The sequence below is a fragment of the Camarhynchus parvulus genome, chromosome 5 (assembly GCF_901933205.1).
Source record: "Camarhynchus parvulus chromosome 5, STF_HiC, whole genome shotgun sequence".
Lineage (NCBI taxonomy): Eukaryota > Metazoa > Chordata > Aves > Passeriformes > Thraupidae > Camarhynchus > Camarhynchus parvulus.
In genome coordinates, this window is record NC_044575.1 from 7,773,075 (window position 1) to 7,792,284 (window position 19,210).

Sequence of the window (19,210 nt, forward strand, 5' to 3'; positions counted from 1 at the left end):
AAACACAGAAAGATATAAAGATTTATAGCTGAAGAAAGAAATTAAGTGACCTAATAGCCACCTTATTTAAATGTTATAAAGCAGAAATGCTCAAGGAGATTTTCTTTTTCCACGAAGGAGATTTTGATAGGAAAAGGAGAGAGGAATTTTACTACATTGTAAATTTCCAAAGTATTCCTCATGCTGTAATATAAATATTATGCATAGTTTTGCAGGGGCAGAGCCTGCCATGGTTTCACTCACTCCAGAGTGCTTCTGGCTCATGAAGTCAGCACTGAGACAAAAATAGTCTCTTCTGGTTATTAAGAAAGACATTTCAGGCCAGATCTGACAGAAGGTGAAAGGTGCTGCTCTGCTGTTCCCCACAAACATCCTCCTTAATTTAAGTCTTGCCAAAGCTCTGAGGATCCCAGGAATGTGCATCTGCTGAACAGCCCAAGTACAAGCAGCAAAATGCTTGGTTTTACCTCCCCAGGCCCACCTGAGATCCTGAAATTTGGGTCTGCTGTCTGCAGGGGATTCCCCAAATCAGAAACATGTGCTGAGCATCCCAGTCCAGTTCTGGACACAGCATGCATCCAGCTGTGCTCCCAGGTGTGCATGACTGCCTTCATTGATGGTTAGAAGCTCGTGCTGAACAAAATTCTTTCCTGTTAACATATTTTCCTCTTTTTACTGATCTAAATGGAAGGGGAAATCCAGGTATTCCCATTGCAACAGGAAGTTTGACTAACTCTATTTTTTGCTGTACTCTGCTGTATGGTTCTCCATCAGAAAATACTGCTGAATTATTATACTTTCAGTGTATTTAAGCCCATTGTTTTAAATATAGACTTTGACACAGTTCACTAAAAACAAACATTCCTATCTAAAATGTTCTGAGTAGGAAGAAAATACTTGCATATCTTTCTCCAGCACCTGTGTGATTCTGCTCTTTCAGCAGCAACAAAAGGAACTATTAAAGGACATTTCCCACACTGAATTACTGTATTTTGTACCAGTGTCAGCTGTGTTTGAGATTAAGCCTGGTAGGTTTTGCATTTTTAGGGTGGGAGATAAAAATGTGATTTCCATGACCACTGGGGCTACAGGAAAGGCTGGTAAAAAAGCTCAGCAGCTGTTTCTCACAAGGCAAAAACAAGACAAGGAAAGAAGTCAGCAGTTTGAAAAGAAACCAAAATAAACTGACCTAACCAGTTTCTTAATCTGAGATGGGATAAACTGCTTCAACTTTTGAACTCTCTCTTTTATGCACACCAGCTTTAGTTTATAAATGGATCCAGAGAGAGGAAGAATAACCTGGGATTGCATATATCAGAGAGAAAACTTTCCAAAACTTCTCTCAAATGCTGACACATCAGCTCAACATATTCCAAGATCAGGCTCTGTTGCCTTTAGGAAAGATTTACATCTGGTTAGACTGAATAAAGGTAAGAGCACAGCAACAGCTTGCACTTGATTGTGGAAGAGAGGAGAATGCCAGAAGCTGGTTCTGTGCGGAGGCCAAACTCTTCCTACCCAGCAGCATGGTTCCACTTTGCATTTTGGATGCTGACTTGTTTTTCCCTGTGCTGTCCAGAGCTAACCCTAAGGATAAGCAAATCAACTTGTAAACCCATGGCTTGCCAAGAGATGGGGAAACTCTTTAAATGAGAGTATTTATATACTGCAAATTCACAGGAAAATGAAAATAAATTGTGCCAATGCTGACTTCTTAATGAGACTGGATATATTACACAATGGAGAAAGGCACTGACACTGGAAGAGAGAGCAACTGTCCTCTCTGCTATTTCTGCAATAGGATTCCCTTAACACTCACTGGTAGACAAAAACCAGGTCTCCTCCCAGATCCTGCTTTTTCCTCTCCTCAAGCACAGGATCAGTGGAGCAGAAGCTCCTCTTTGTCTCAGAACCTCCAATGCATCCCTAAATAAATCTGTGCTGTGAAAGCCTCATTACTGCACGTCCCCAGCACTTCCCCCTGCAGGAGGTTTGCCTTCCAGACATCACTTCCATGTGTGGCTGGGCAAGACAGCAGGGCCATGCACAGACTCATCCCCCTGGAAAAACACCAACCATGACAGGCAAGGTGCTTTTCCCTCTGTAAGAGCTCCGGGGGGGGGTCTCTTCTGCACCTAACCACCCATTTCCAACATGTTTGTAGGAATGTAACACCTTCAGGGGTTTCTGATCCTTTAAAAACTTTGGCTGAAGTTGAGCAGTAAATTCCAGAGCCATTGGAAAGTGGCAGGAGATGGATAAGGAAGGGCAGAAAGGCTGACAGCACAGTCACACAAGCCATTTTCCTGATCAAATCCATCTCTAAAATGCCAGGGTGACTCCAAGCCACCCCAAACAAACAGTGCAGTTTGATTTCCACTTGACTCAGTGCTGCACAGTGAAGGGATGTGACATTTTTGCAGAGTGCACTGTAGCAGTGGTAACTCGGTTCAGGGAGCAGCAGAGCTGCAGCCATGCAGTATTTATAGGCCTTCTCCTCAGCTCCTTCTCCCTGCTCTTTCCCCCCAGGCAAATCAGCTGGGATGTTGCCTCCCAAGCCCAGCTGCTGCCACTGCTGGAGGAAAGCCCTTGCTGTGCTGCAGAGGGAACACTCCCAAAAGATCTGACACAGGGCAAACCTTCCCCCAGGTCTGGCAAAACAAAAAAACATTCCAAAAATTGTGTCAATTTTAGCAAGCAGAATGAAAACATCAAGATTTTCCCATTCCTTTTTTCACAGTTTACAGAATTTCCAAGCAGGAAGGTAACCTTGTTTGGGGGTGTTTCTCTAGGCCCAGGTGCACACCCAGGAAAGTAAAAGTTACTAACCAAAAATAAATTCAACTACAAGCATGCATTTCTTCTGGCTCACACAAACAAGTCCACAGAAATTATACAACTCCATCAGCAATCTTGAGTGGGTATTTCTGTCCAATTTCTTAATTCTCTTCCAATGCCAGAGAATTCCCAGGTTCTGTTTCTGAGCTGGCTCCCAGCTGACCAGCCAGCTTATCTGCACAGATGCCTGCACAGCCACAGAGAAACAGCCATCCCTGTTAATTTATGAGGATGGCACAGAAAAGGGATACACTGAAACACTCAAAAATGAAGCACTTGGGAGCATTCAGTGACAGGATGAGCATGCCTAAATTAATACAACTTCAAATGACACTTCATTCATTTAACCCTGACTTTTCTGAACACAAACACTCACAGCATCCTGTTCTCTCTGTTGTCAGGTACATAAAAATGTCATCCACCTTGAAGACCCTTTTAGTGGCACACAGGCTCATGTTTTTCCTAGCAGCCTCTGAAATCAAAGGTCATTTATACCTGATGTCTGGGAATGTGAACACCAGTAAAGTTCATTTGACTACAGAACACTTGACACGACCCATTTTAGTTAAAAACCTGCTAAAGCAGGCCAGCTATGCTGCATGGAAGTCCTGGCTGCTGCTTTAACAGAAAACTCATGGAATTTATAGGGAGCTGAGGGTACTTTGCACTGTCAGGCTGCAGGCAGTCCATTAGTTTAGCAATTTTCAGAGACACCCAGCTGTCTTTAGCACTAACAGACCCAAAGTCACACACACTGAATTCCCCACTTTCCCCCCCAGGTTAAACTGAGACCTCAAATACTGAGGGAAGCAGTAAGTTTGTGTCTCCAGCACATGATGGATTCAAATCCTGCCTGGGAGAGATGTAATAACTAAACCTGATTTGATTCCAGCTCTGCAAAGAAGAAGGCAATGAGCTGAAAAATGAGTGTAGCAAGGGAAGAGCTACCTGAGATTTTGGGAGGCTACTCTCAGCTAATCCTGCCATTATGTAAAGCCAGTGCAAATAAAACCTGAGTCGGGTGGAAATGTGAACAGAATCAGGAAAACTATTCAAGGAAGTGGAAAAATTGTCATTTTCTTCATCAGGAGACACCATATTTGGGCACATATTTAAAATTCTGAACAGAATCCCACATGGACTTTTTCAGAACTAAATATGAAGCCTACAGCTGCTCAAACACTTGCTGGAATGAACTCACATATTTGTGTCTCTCTTCGGTGTTTTTTCTATGCTCCACTAATCTTTTTTTCCTCAGCAGCCTAAACATAATGGCCTAAATGCTTGTATAGTGTATGGCAGCAAAGAATGATCTTCAGAAACACCAGATGCTTTGTGCCTTCAGATTATTCACTGTTTATAGCAGCAAGTTCAGGACAGCAGCAAAAAACTAAGTATCAAAATGGAATTCCTGTCTAAATGCCAACAATATAAACATGCACTGCTAACTCCATATATATTAAATAACCTCACAGATATTACTTCTTTGAAGGCACCTAAAGCCACAACATGTAAAGAATAATATAGTTCCAGATAAGTCTAGCACCAGATCCTGCATTTTGGCTGTCGGATCAGAGTAGGTGAAAAAACCATTTCTGATATGGAAAGAAAAATCCCTCCTTCCTATGCTTATCTAAACATAAAATGGCAATATATTTAAAGGAGTAGGGACTACTGCAAATTATCAGCAATCAGTGATGAAATAAAAATGCGCCCTCAGTTGATGGTTCATAATTATTTCATTTCCCAAATACTGATATTTCAGAAAAAAATCCCTGATAACTACTAAATAATAATATAAGCTCTCCAAAGAGCCTGAAGGTGCTCACCTTGGATGTAATTTTTCATGTAGCTCCTCAGCTCTGTCCAACTCAATGAATCCAATCCTAAATTTTGCACTGAACATTTTCTGGTCTTTTATTCTATGAGATAGTGGAGAACTTTGAAATTCAGATACACAGGAAAACTTGTACCCATTTCCTACCTACGCTGAAAGTGGATGCTGAGCCTTGGCTCAAAGGAAAACCTGCTGATTTTATGTATCAAAAAAGGCAGGCTGGTGTCTTTTTAGACTTCAGCACCTTCCAAGGGTTGTAAATGTTAACAACTGATGACCAAAAAGAAAAAAATACTTCCACAAAGTGAATGAAACCCACAGGTTCTGATTACCTAAAAGGGTGAAACAGCCTGAATTCAGTCCCAGTAGCAGAATTCTGTGTTTGCTGTGTTTTTAGCAGTCCAGATGGCTCTGTTTTATTTACATGTCTCATCTAAACAATCACTGCTGCATTGTGGCAACACTTGTCACTACTGTTACAACAGGAGGGAGATCTCTCCCCTCAGCTATAAATCACAATTCACCGACGGCAGCTGCAGCCTTTGCTTCTTTATCATCCCCTTCAAGACAGGAATTCCAGTGAAAGATGGGAATCTATTAACTTTGCTGGCTGAGCTATGCTAAGTGGAAAGAGATGAAAGATGGAGTAATGAGAGGGAGAGAGCCCAGCATCGTGACTGACCTGAGCAAGGACAGCCCTGGTGTCCCTCTCACAAATGAATTATTCAGCTCCCAGGTCTTGCTGCAACTCCACTGAAACACACAGGTCAACCCAGCCCCATCCTGTTCAGTTTCTTGGCAACACATTCAGGTTGGTGAAAGTGGACAGGACTGCTCATTTCAGGGGTATTGGATTAAAAAACTGTTTGTGTCACTAGCAGTACTTAAGTGAAAGAGAAATGCAAGCTAAAGTGCAATATACTGCATTTCAAAGTGCAATATTTTGAATAATTTTCAAATAAGTACGTCAATCTCTCTGGGAAGATTAAACCGTTCTTACTAAAACTACTATGGCAGTCATGTCAGTAATAAAGAAAACATCTGTGCTAATCTAAAATTTGGTGAAGGTCTAGCAAGGAAACCACCACGTACATAACAAGCCACAAAGATTAAGAGCTGCAGCCGTGTGATCTCAAGAAATTCATCAGGGCTAATTAAGCTGATGGTGCATGAGCTCTCCACGGAGAAAATAACAAGCAAAACAAGTAAAAAAAAGGGAAAGCCACAAACATCCTAAAAATTGTGTAGGTTACTTGTCAAAATACAGCTTGGTCAGTTTCTCCAGATCAACAAGATCTGAACATGGACCCCCTTATCGAGTCCAAGTGGAAATAGGATTCTCTTCTTTCCCTCAGGAGCACAAATAGCAACAACCAAGGTTCAAGGAAACTGGAAGCACAACAAATGGAATAACACAAAGGGCTCCACAACTCAGAAATTCATAAGCATTTTGGACAGCCACATGCAAGCAATGCATTAAAATAACAATCTTGGTTTAAAACAACCAGGTACAAATGCTGAGTCTCCTTAACAACCCAGGGAAGCCAGTGCTCCCAGGCAAACACATCCCTGATAAAGGGATGGGAGAAAAGAGAATAAAACTGACAGATGTACACAAATCTCAATGGAGAGCTCAAGCTGGACCAATAAAACCCATGCCAATCAAGCAAATTATGCAACACTTATTTACTTTTGCTGAAAACACACTGAAATGCTCATTACAGGAGAATTACAGCTGGAAAAGAAACCCCCAGGAAGGCAGCTCCTGACATTTGATGTATAGAACACTTGACTCCAGCTGCCTCCAGTGGAGCAGCCTTGAGACACGCCTGTGTCACACCAAGTGCCCCTCACTGGGCACATCATCCTCCTGGGAGTGTCACCCAGGCTGCTGTGACATCCCAACTGCTGGGAGATGAGCTTGGCACCAGTTTGTCAGCCCTGCCCCGAGGCTCTGGGCGCTGAATTGAAGGTCTGCTGCCCTGGGCTCCGGGGAGAAGTGAAGAACACTGCCCCTTCTCTGAATCCCCACAGAGTGGAAGTTCATTTTCCAATATCAGCAGAGCATCTAAGCCACAGATACAAACTCCTTGCTCACATAACATAGTGCAGCAGAGTTCTGCCAGGCATCCATTTATTTGTTTGGATTTTCCAGTAAGGATCTATTGCACAGAACACCACCTATTCTTCCCACAGAGGGTTTATTTAGCCTTGGATCCCCACTCACTGTATCAATGTAATTTAAGGTCTTCCATTTGCACAAACTTGGCACTGCCTAAAGTACACAAAGTGTAAACACAAAGTACATTTTTCTCTCACTTTCAAACATGGGTCACTCTGTCTTTAGTCATGTGTTTCTTCTATTCAGTTTGTTCCCTGCCCTGGTACAGGTTAGTCAGTCTTGCCCTTGTGACTTAGTTTTGTTATCCACAGTGTTGTTTGTTTAACCCCATAAAAACTATGAAACAATATAATAATAAGAAAATTGATGCCCCAAAAGTAAGGTAGTAAAGAAGTCACACACACCTGTAAAAAGTCACTCAGCTATTACAGAGCAGCTATACAAACTGCTGCTTGGAGATTGCTGTATTGAGAACTGACCTTCCATGATGAAAAAATAGATGTTAATACACCCCTAAGCAATATATGACCATGCAGCCTGCAAAGTGAATTCAAATATTCAATATACATGGGGCAGTAGCAGCCTCTGAGTGACCATTACCTTGAGAAACAGAGTGGTTTCATTCAAATGCAACCTCAGAGAGAAACAGCCCTTCCCTTCCTCAGCCAGAAAAGACAAGGTGTGTGTCTGTCAGGAACAAAGCAAAACTAATGTGCACCATGTCACCCTGACCTGAGACACAATCACAAGGTGCACCGCAGGAAAAAAAGGGAGAAAGTCCCTGCAAGACTTCAAAGAGCACAACTGTGTGTGTGAAATACATAAACACTCATTCGCCAAAAGATGTATAAGGCTTTTATTAAGCAATTCTTTAATCTCCAGGTGACAGAGAATGCTCTCCTGGTTATGTGAAAGAAAGAAAGAACAGCAGGGAGCACAGAATAGCTGCAAAAGACATTATTGGCAATAATCCAGAGTAAGATCTGAGCAGCCTGATCATCCTGGGGGATTCCTGGGAGTGCTCTTCCTCCAAAGAACAGCTCTGGGTCCTACAGGGAAGAAACCAGCAGCTGTCTGTGGAGCTGCAGCAAATAGCAAAACTGACATTGTTGTCTGAGCCTTTCCTGCTCAACTTTTAACAAGCTTTGTGAGAAATCTGAAGGGAGGAGAGAAGCTGGCAACAGGGAGCAGCAGGAGAGAGATGACTGGGCAAGGAAAAGGCAATTTGAATAGGACGTTGATTAACATGAAGCATCATATGAAGTGAATTGGGCAAAACCAATTCCAAACACACAGCATTGGAAATGGAGCTGATTATTCCCAACTCAGAAAGACAGTGTTGTGCAAGTGTCAGTTGTCTATGCTGCATTCACAGGAAAAACTGGGATACTGGGGAAGAAATAAAGAACAAAGTCAAAGACATTAAGTCATAATATAAATAGGTGAAACTCAGGCCCTGACCCTACTCTTCTCCTATCTGGACAGAAGAGTGGTGTGAGTAGCTGCATGCCCAGAGCACCACTGCTCTACCAGCCATACCCTTATATTTTTCCTATTGGCATCAGGAACATGATGGCATTACCAGCCCCAGACAAACTGGGAGATCCTTCAGAGGACAAATCACACGAGCACCCCGTGTGCCTCATTAATGCTGCTAAACACAATAGGAAGCAACCTGAAACAAGTGCCATCACTTAGCGCAAACCGGATCAGCTGTTAATAGCCTATTAGCAGCACAATTAGCAAATTGGATATTCCTGCTCATTATCCATCCTTCTATTTGCAAACAATATTTTGAACAGATTAGAACACAGTCTTATCAGTAGAAGTCCCCACTGAGAAGTAATACTTTCAATTAAGAGCTTACCAAGTTTCCCCATAATGCACTGAGGTTAATTTTTGGACTTCTAGAAGCTCTGAAAACCTGGCATCCATCAAGATATCACAACATATGTCACAGTCGAGATGGCCACAATACACCAAGTATCACCATACCATTTCAGAAGGCTTTAAGCATCTACCCAACCAGAGTAACACCTCACCACATCAGAAGGCTTCAGGCACCTGCCCATCCAGACAAACACCCTAACACCTCAGAGGGCTACAGGTATCTGCCTTTCTTGTTCTCCAGCCCAGCCTTTTATCCCCTCCTGTTGATGCACTGCACCTGTGTGCCCTCTGCTCCCTCTGGGGGTTGCTCAGTGCCCCTGGGCACTCCCTGGCTCGTTGCTGTCAATGCTGCTCACCTGCTGCTCACAGCTGTGCCCACTGGGGATGAGGCTCAGCCCAGCCCCACTCCCAGTTACCACAAACTGCGTGCCTACAATTGAGAGATCATTTCATAAGAGAAAATTTTAAAAAATCAATTTCTTTTCCCCAAATAAAACCCAATTCCTAAGAGCCTCACAATACCATTTGTGCTGGCAGTGCTTTGTTGCCAGCTTTGCTGAGGTTTTTTTCCCACAGTGAGCAGAGAAGAGCAAGGCTGAGGAGGACACACTCCCCAGTTCAGCAGCACTCGGGTGCAGAGGTCTGGGCTTACCCCAGTCCTGCTCAGACAGCAGCAGTGAGAATCTCTTTGTGCTGTTCCAAGAGGACCCTTACCCTTATTAAAACCTTTGTCTTTGTAGTCACATTCTGCAAAGCCCACACAGTACAACATCCACCATGCAAAAATGGTTTATCCATTCTAAACCAAAGAATGGTTTATCCATTCTAAACCAAATTTTAAACCCAAATTTCAACTACAAATTCCAGCTTACATCTCTCATGGCGCAGAGCTCAATGAACAATGGTTCCCAACTTAATCCACCACCTTCATGATATTCCAGCATATTTGCCCTATATAGGGCAAATATGACTTTAATGCAAAAGTCTTAATAAGTCAAATAAGACTTTAAGGAAAGTCTTTCCTTAAGCATCAGCTACTCATCCAATATAGACTTTAAAAAATTAAAAAACCAAACAATTTTCACTCATATTGACTGCACTTTATAAACTGCTTTATACACAGCAGTTAAAGTGGGTTGGGGTTTTTTCCTTGGGACAAAGTGCAGGTCAACGCTGTGGATGTGACAAACTAAAGCCTAACTTAATTTTTTTTTTGCCATAATGAAATTTATCATAAATAGTTACTTAGAGATTACAATAGAATAGACTGTTTGCAAAAAAAAAAAAAAAAAAAGAAAAATTTAAAAAATCCAGATTTCAAACTGAAAAGCTAAAACTACCACGTAGGTCAAGCAGGTTTTTAATCTTAATTTTAAAGAGACAAAGTAATTTTCAAAGCAGAAGTTGACAGACTGGAAAGAAGCTGAAATACCGAACAGCAATTTCATAAACAATTATACTCAGCTGTAGCCAAGTGCTAAGAGGGCTAGGAAGGAAACAAATAAAAACAGCAATTGCAGCAACATCGCAGAGCAAGGCTTGGGTTAATGATTACACTGATATGGAGTATAAATTACGAAAATTTTTTATTTAGATTATACTTCACAGGACCATTTCACACTTCCAGCTGACCAGTAAGGAAATGCTGATATCTGAAGATCTCAGTAGGATATTATTTTCAGTTTAAGTTAAAAATTATAGCCTTTTAATATCAATAAATATCAATTAAATGAATATACTGTTACACGTCATTTTGTACTACACAATATCTGCCACACTGAATAGAAGTCACGAGCATAAGCAAACTGTACCCAAAAAATTCAACATGCATTTTCTCCTAAACAGGTATTACTGAGAGAGACAAAGTGCTGCATTCAGCATAATTTTCACAGTGTTTTGTCCCATCTGGTTTGACAAGTAAGGAAACCTTGCAAAAAAGGGAGCAATACATAATTTGATGAGTTTAATTTCGTGAAGCTTTGTACCCTCTTTGTCAATCTGAAGTCTCATGGGAGGAAAGTTTCAGAGTCATCCTCAAAGTTTTAGCCCAGCTTTGTTGACAAAAGAGAAAGTCGTATCAAACAGGTGGATTACACAGGAGAGAAAATTTCAAGGAAATGTTTAAGTTTTGAGTTAAGCTTTGAAAAAGGCTCCTTTTTCTCTTTTGTGCTTTGAAACATAAGAAGGTGTTTATTTTGGGAACTCATTAAAAATGAAGATCATGTCCTCTATAGAAGGGGAAATGCAAAAGCCACCAGTCACCAACACTGTGATACACAAACATTTGGAACCTGGAAAACAAAGCAGAGCCCATGGGATGATCCAGCTCCATGGGATATCAGGCACTGCACAGACATCACACAGCTGTGTGGGAAATATCACTCTCCTCAGGAGAAAAACAGGGAATACTGTGTCATTGGGATAGCATAGGGAGGGAACAGAAAAAAGAAGAAGAGAAAAGCAAAATACTGCCTTGGACTGTTTTTTTGTGATATGAATCTTTTACGGACCTTGACATATTTTCTTCCATGTGGCATTTAAGGGCAGCTTTCTGCATTAACACTTGCAGTTTTGAAGTCTGAATATTGGCATAAATAACCAACTCCAGCAGAGCTGCTGACACCAGCTGAGGACCTCCAAGTAGGGAAAATAAACACTTTTGTTTCTCAAAAGTTTTCCCTGGGTTCTGAAGTATAAAAGTTTCACTTGGCTTTATCCTGCACGTTCAGTTTCCTTTACTGACCAGCAAAGTGGCATTCACAGTGACACACTTTTCAGACCTGACTCTACAAGTGCAAAGGCCAGAGGAAAAAAAGCAGAATTTGGCAGAAGTTAAGCTGCTTCATGATAACATTTTCAGATATTCATTTAGGGTGATCTTTACTATCAGGTAAATGCTATGCTGACGGCAAAGTGGTGCATGTTTGCCCTCTATAACACATGAAAAATGGTGAGCTCAGTTCAGTTTTGCAGAAAACAGGGAAAAACCAGCACCCACACGTGTGAGACAAGTCCTGTGGGGTGAGAGGCCAGGAGGGACATGCAGTGCTGACCCTGAAATGGCTTTTCCCCCAGGGAGAAGCCTCTGAGCCCCCTGTGACCTCACCTCTGTACCCACGAGCAGAGCTGTTCCAAAGGCACCCACAAGGACAAGCCTGCTCCTCTGTCCTGGTGGGATGGCTCCAGTGGGGACAGAATGGATCCAAGGGGATGGAACAGGGCTGGAAGCAAAGAGCAGGGAAAGCATTACATTTCTGTGAACTGCTGACTTCCCAAGCAGCTTTCAGGCCTATTTCAGAGAGATGATGATGGCAAGAACAGCAGCTCCATTCCTTCCCTCAGGAACCCATAGCTGGCACATCCTGCTTGTCCTAATAGAAATTACATCCTTATAACCTGCAGCAGACAGGAAGACAAGCCTATCTACCAAAAAACTGCCATTCCACTTGAAACTTTTCATCTTTACCAGGTCTGACCCAAAGACAGTAACAAGGGTAGGTGAGCAGCAGTATTAGGAATGAGTATCATCTTGCTTATGTTTTTCAGGCTGTAGCATGCTTCAGAAAACCCTACCCCAGTATTCCTGGAGAAGACAGAAATTGTCCAGTCCACTGCACTGATGGCAGCATCATTAAAGCAATGCACAGAAACAAAACTCATAGCAAGTGCTACACCCAGTCCTGTCCTAGGAGAATGTTGTCTAATTGGATAGAGATCATCTCAGAAGCCAGGATGTTTTCCTACAGGCAGGGTCCTTTAGAGTGTGCTCCAGAAGCTGCTGTCAGGAGCAATGGCCACAGACATCAACACACGCCAGGCTAAATTAAGGGGTGGAACTGCTGAGCTTGCTCCAGCAATGCCACGCTCTGGGGGCTCCGAGGGGAAAGCAGCTGGCCTGAAAGTCCTGCTGGAGGATTTCCACAGGCCACTCACCTGCTGGGTTTAAATTTACTCTCTCTGGAAGTATCTAAGCTGTAAGGACGTGCCCTGGGGTAATCCAGAGGCTGGCAAGTGGGACAGGTTTTAATACACTACATTTTCTATCAGATCTGGGGAGGAGGTGACCAGCAGGGCCAGCTGTCCCACTCTTCCCCATCTGCAGCGTGGGAGTGGGAAAGACTTAGGTGGGAATGTTCTGTGGTGGAGGAACTCAGCGCACTGGATTTTGATGAATTGGAAAACATCTCCATGTGTGACAGTAAAACATTTGAAAATAGCAGGGAGATGGAAAAGTGTTGGTACATACAAATTTGAATCCAAATGTGACTTAAGCAAAACTCAGCATGGTTCCCAGTGACACAGCCTGTTCACATCACTCTCTTTCCCTGGAAAAGCTGCTTTCAAAATATATGAGGGACATCAACATAATTCACTACCAGGCCACTGCACATCACAGTTTCTGCCATCAGCCCTCATTTAATATTGGTTTCATGGGATCTGTGCTCAGGCTTTTCTCATCACTAAAGCTTCTCCTTGTACCCAGAAAAGTCTTATTTCAAATTCTTTCACTGTGTGCCTTGTTTAATTGAAGATTCTGGTTAAAAATTGTGTTGGAGCTAGCATATAAACACAGCATCAGTGACACCTCAAGTTACCAAGACATAGGTCCAGCTTTATTAGTAAAAAATTCTGAGACAAGACTTTTAAAATATTCCCCAAGATGGGGAGAATCTTTTACACCTAAGGCAACATCAGAGATTTTCAGGGGCAAAATTGACTGACTGTGACTTTTACAGCCTAATGAAGAAAGAGAGCACCAGTTCAATCAGAAATGCAGGAAGCCAAAAGGCTGTATTTGGAGTAAAGCTAAATTTGGGAAATTATTTTATATTTGTTACATGGTTGAGAAGCAGAGACATCAATTTTCCACTAGAGGCAGAGATTCTTTTACCAGCAGGATGAAATATGTGGTGGTTTAAGGACTTTTTCTAACACCTGTTGCCTTTTCCACTGCAAACACTTTATTCCTGTTTATGAATAACTCTTGGTCATTTCTCTCCATCTTTACTTCTCTTTTTCTTTAACATGTGCCCTCTTTCTTCCTTCTCCTCCCCTACATTTTTCCCTCAGTAATCTGGCTGGGCTTCTTTCCAGCTGCTACCACCAGCTATGAGAAATGACTCAGGAACAGATCTCCCTACCAGACACAGCAATGTGAAAGTATCATCTGCAGAATTCAAGCTATTCAAGATGCACAGTCTCTTCTCACATCCACAGGTAAAATTCATTATAGTGGAATGGTTGGATGATTTGAAATATTTATATTGAAGTGATAATGCAAATTAAAGGAGCAATATCTTGATAAGACATCAGATTAGTGACTGTTGAATGTATTTTCTGTTACACTCTGGTGATTGAACTTTATATTTAAAGTTTAAGATGCTGGTTTCAGAGTTTAACTAACTGCTTTTCTGAGGTTCACTTTCAAAATTTACCCAGACAGAGTAAACATCCTCTGTTTGTAATTGACAGGATGTTAGTCCCAGAAGTGTATTTCCAACTGCATCTCATTACAATTCTCTCATGTTGTCACTGCTGATATTTTTTCAGTAAAGTTTAATTAAACAAAAGCACTCGTGCACTGTGAGTGAAATTGCAGTGATGAGCTGGTGTATGAGGTGAAGTGTAATGGTGCTACCAAAACCCAGATCAGCCATATTTAGCACACAAATATAGGAATTTCAAGGCTCCATTTCTGACAGCGATTCTGGTCATTCCCACCCCTTGTCTGGGCACAGCCAGCCTGGTCAGTTGCACTCTGTTTTGGAGAGGAGCGAGCTCAGCACGTGGGAGGGAGCTGTGCCTTTTGGCCCTGGGGATGGAGCAGAGCCACTGGCCTATTTTACTGAACTGTGGAGGCAAACACAGTCTCTGGTGCCTGTGAGGTGGTGCTGGCACAACGCTGACTGCACAGCTCAGCACCCCCTCATTGAGCATCCCATTGCTCAACCATGCACAGCTACCAACATCCTCCTGGGTGCTCCCAGTGTCCTGAACACAATGCACATTCCTCACATGCTACAGCAGGAGAGTCCATGCTCAGGAGGAACACAGGTGCACTGCCCTCTCCTGCTTCTTCTCATCACAGCGTCCTAACTGGTTTCTAAAAAAATTGTTTGGGTTTTTTCCTAAGTGGGACATCATACACCTTTGATTTTTAACACAAAATTCATCAGAAGCAGTGTTGAGTGTGGAATATATCTCAGGCATCAGACAGCTGCTTATGTCCTAGCATAGAAACCAAAATGCTTTTTCAAATATCACAGGAACTTCAAGCTGATCCACAGTTTGCCATATGTTTTATCTTACTATTTAGATCCTTTCTTTGTATCAACAGAACTGCTGCACACTGTTTTCCCCTCCTTCCTGAAGGAAGGGACATGTTCAAGCTGCTCCACTGAATAGCAGCGGCACTTTCTGTTTGCTCCCAAGGGATTTGTGTTTGTAACCACAGTGTAACACATCCAGCAGCACGCGGGGTTTGCAGCACCGCTGTTAATCCCGTTTCCAAAGCTTTCCCAGAGAGGGAGAGCCCTTACACGCTCTGGCATCTGATCCAGGGTAACCCTGCGCTGGCTCCCAGACTCACTGACTCGAAGGCAGCCTATTAAAACAAGCCCCGAGTTCTGGGCAAGCCATGCATAGCAAAGGCACATTCCAGGCCCTGGGTTTGTAACGGGAGCTCGACCTCATCTGCACATCCTGAAACGCGCAGCGACTCCTCCCGCACTCATCCTCTCCGGCAGCGACAGCACCTCCGCGGCCGCGCCAGAGCCCGGGAATGATCCTTCCCAGCATCCCTGACATCAGGCAAAACCACGCTGCTGCAAACTGCTGGCAGCGCGCCCGTGCCGTATCCCGGGCTGCGATTGCTCCACACAGACACTCCCAGCCGGATCCTCCAGCTCACACACAAAGCTCTGTGCCAGGGAAACCGAAATCCAGGGGCGGCTGCGCTGCCAGCCCGGCTCAAAAGGACGCTGTTTGCTCCCGGTTTCCCTGGATTCCTCGAAATCTGCAAGCTCCCATCCACACTTCTCTGGAATTTCTGGGATGTGTTAGATGCTCTGCTCATAAATGATCACAATGTGTTCAGCGGTGGCAAAATGAGTGTACCGTGAGTATACACCACACCAACTTCACTCATTTTGAAGTTTGAAACTTTCTGTTGAGTATGAAGACTGAGTATTTCTGCCTTCAGTATGAAGACTGAAGAAAGAAACTGGTTACAAAAATGACTATCAACGTATTTTTTAATTTATTGTTCTTCCCTGGATGGAATGGAAAACAATAAATAAAGCAGAAAGTAAATAGCAGTGCTGAAAGCAGTTTATGTCCTCAGAATTCGTGGTTTGCAAATTCCAGATGTAACTTCTCAGGCAGGCAGGAAAATTGGGTTTCAAAAAACACTGATTTTAGCATGAGGGTGCTTTTTGGAAGTTAATGACATGCAAATCATTATGCATGTATTTACATTTTTGATTAGGGCAAGATTGAGAAGTTAGAAAATAGAGCAGTGATTCTCCTGTAGGTCTCAGCAAAGCTGTTTCAGGTCTGCCAGAGCCGTGAATAACCAACAGAGATGAAATAAGCAAAGGTCACAAAGAGGAAAGGATTGAAAGGCTGAAGATAAATAACTTCTCTCCACTATCCTCACCAAGGAGTTCATGCTATCTAGGGTGCCTACTTTTTTAATTAATGGAAAACTAGTTTGATGGGAAGACCTACGTCATGCTGGGGCTCTGAGGGGCTTCTCTGGAAACTTCGGAGTTCTCTGACACTGAGAACACTCCTCCAGCCCCCAGCAGAACAGGAGCAGTGAAACTCAAGCCTGCCAGGGAAACTGAAGACAGAAATTTGATCGAGCCAGTGGAGTCTCTTGCATAATTCACTTTCTTTGGAGCACTCCTGGCTGGGCTGGAAAAGGAGCACCCCAATGCCCAGCCTTCCTCTGACAGACACTTCCTAAAGCTCCAGGACCCGTCCCTCAGATGGATATTCATGGGCTCTTAATTCCAGTTTACAGCAGGACACCTAGAAAAGGTGTGCAGGAGTAACACTTCTGGCCACTGTTCAGGCTTCCCAACCTGAATTCAGCTGCTACTTTTTGCAACTTTAATTCTTCCAGGCTAAGTCACTAAAAAGTGAGTGTCTAGAGAAGAAACCCCAAAGTTGCTTTGTAGTTTGGAGTTTCTGTACCTGCCTGCACAAAATTATTTCAAATACCTGATATATGTAAGTGCTTATACCTGCTAGATGTAAGATCATATGGGCCATCAAATTTGGGACTGGGAACAAGTGGTGGCATCCAGCAACAAATCCAAATGTTTACCAACAGGTACCCCAGCTCACAGAGTGTAGCTGCAACTTTTAAACAGCACAGAAACTTGGAAAGAGTGGACCCATATTTCACCTTTTTCTTGATGTCTTACATCTAAACCTGTGCATCACAGAATTATAGAATGGTCTGGATTGAAAAGGACTTTAAAGATCATAGCCACAGGCCTCAGGAAGAAAGTGGGAGAGATTAAAAATATTATCAATTACCACCTGTAGCCTGAAGAATTTCTCCAAATAACACACAAAAAGAAAAGACCCACCACTAATTATTTATTGATTCACCAGAGAGTTGAGGTACTGTAAAACCTGCATTAAGGTCTCACTCTGCTGAACTGCACTTCAGCCCAGTTACCTACCCAGATTTGGATTGTTTAAATGTGTTACTGTGTTTTTAATGTAAGCAAGGGAGAGCCATTCTCTTTCATAGTTAAGTCACAACCTTGATCCACAAATAGCTTTAAACAAAGATAGCGTTTGTTTCCAAAGACTTTTTTTTTTCCTGCCCTGACAGAGAATCCCTTCAACAAGGCAGGTTATTCTGAGAGGACTTAAACAGAGCCAAGGCTACAGGAGGAAGGGAAGATAGAAAAAAGGCAAGGATGTAAAAACTTTCAGGAGAAGAATCTTTTCACCAGTGCGTTCAGGGAGGTTATGTGACTTCTCCTGTGTTAAAGAGCAAGGCCTGATTCAATTCCCCACTGCTTTTACTACTGCGGGCAGTCCTTAGGAAGCACTTTCCTGCTATCCACACTCATATTCCCCTCTCCTACATTCACCCTGCTGCTCAGTCCTACAAACAGCATAAGGGGAGCTCTCTCTTCCTCACATCCTCCCTTGTTTCCTGCCCTCTCCCCTCAGTGCGAAGAAGCCGGGACGCCCCTGTGCCCCCCTCAGGCTTCCCTCCCGCCCCACCATGAGCGCCGGGTCCACCTGCACCGGCCCGGCCGGCCCTCACCGCGCCCCCTCCCCTCACGGCCACCTCCCCATCCCCTCACCGACCCCTCCCCATCCCCTCACCATCCCATCCCCATGCCTTCATCTCCATCTGCCCATCCCCTCACAATCCCATCCCCATCCCTTCATCTCCACCTCCCCATCCCCTCACCATCCCATCCCCATCCCCTCACGGCCACATCCCCATCCCCTCACCGACCCCTCCCCATCCCCTCACCATCCCATTCCCATCCCTTCATCTCCACCTCCCCCTCTCCTCACCATCCCATCCCCATCCCTTCATCTCCACTTGCCCATCCCCTCACTGTCCCATCCCCATCCCTTCATCTCCACTTCCCCATCCCCTCACCTCCACCTGCCCATCCCTTCACCTCCACCTGCCCATCCCCTCACCGCCACCTGTCCATCCCTTCACCTCCACCTGCCCATCCCCTCACCGCCACCTGTCCATCCCTTCACCTCCACCTGCCCATCCCCTCACCGCCACCTGCCCATCCCCTCACCGCCACCTGTCCATCCCTTCACCTCCACCTGCCCATCCCCTCACCGCCACCTGCCCATCCCTTCACCGCCCCATCCCCACTCGGCAGCCGGGGCAGGAGGTGCCGCTTGCGTGGAAGGAGCAGCCGGACCTCCCGCCTCCCGCGGGCTGGGGTTGCGCCTCCGAAACTCCGCCGCCGAGCTCAGGGGAGCCCTTCAGGGGTCCCGCGGCCGCCGCCCCTCCCCTCACACCCCGGTTCACCTGCAAGGGGGGCACAGCGCCGGTCCCTCGGACCGGGCAGCGCCGCGATGCCCCCGGCACCGGCCGCCGCTACCGCCGCCGCCTCCTCCGGTTCTCCCGGGCTCGCTGCGGCCGCGTTTCCCGGGGGGCCGGTCCGGGGAGCCGCCCCCGGCTCGCCCTGGCAGCGCCCGCCTCGCCGCCCGGGCCGCCCCCTGCGCCCGCCGCCCTCAGCGGCCGCTCCCGCCCAGGGCCGCGTCCCCGCCCCGGCCGTGCCCGCTCCGCGCCGCGGGCCGGGGGTACCTGCGCGGCCGGCGGGGCGCCGAGGACTGTCACAGCCCGGCCCTCAGCCAGCGCCGCTGGCCGCACACTCCATTTCTTGGGGTTTTTTTTTAATCCTGCTGCCCCGGGACCGGCCGGAGCGCGCTCAGCTGGGCGGGAGCATGGGCTGTCAGAGGCTCCGCTGCTGCGGCTGCTGGGGGCGAGCGGCTCCGTCAGAAACTTCTCCCGA

The 19,210-nt window shown here is 45.0% G+C and overlaps 1 protein-coding gene across 1 annotated transcript in view; it reads right to left on the reverse strand.

Annotated features, from left to right (window-relative positions):
- Positions 1 to 18,822, reverse strand: part of SHANK2 (SH3 and multiple ankyrin repeat domains 2) — a 276,013-nt gene extending 257,191 nt beyond the window's left edge. The window contains exons 1-2 of the mRNA XM_030949872.1: positions 18,724 to 18,822; positions 11,794 to 11,908 (exon numbers count right to left, since the gene is read on the reverse strand). The gene's annotated coding sequence lies outside the window, so the exon portion shown is untranslated. The remainder of the gene's footprint in view (positions 1 to 11,793; positions 11,909 to 18,723) is intronic.
- Between the last annotated feature and the right edge of the window lie 388 nt (positions 18,823 to 19,210).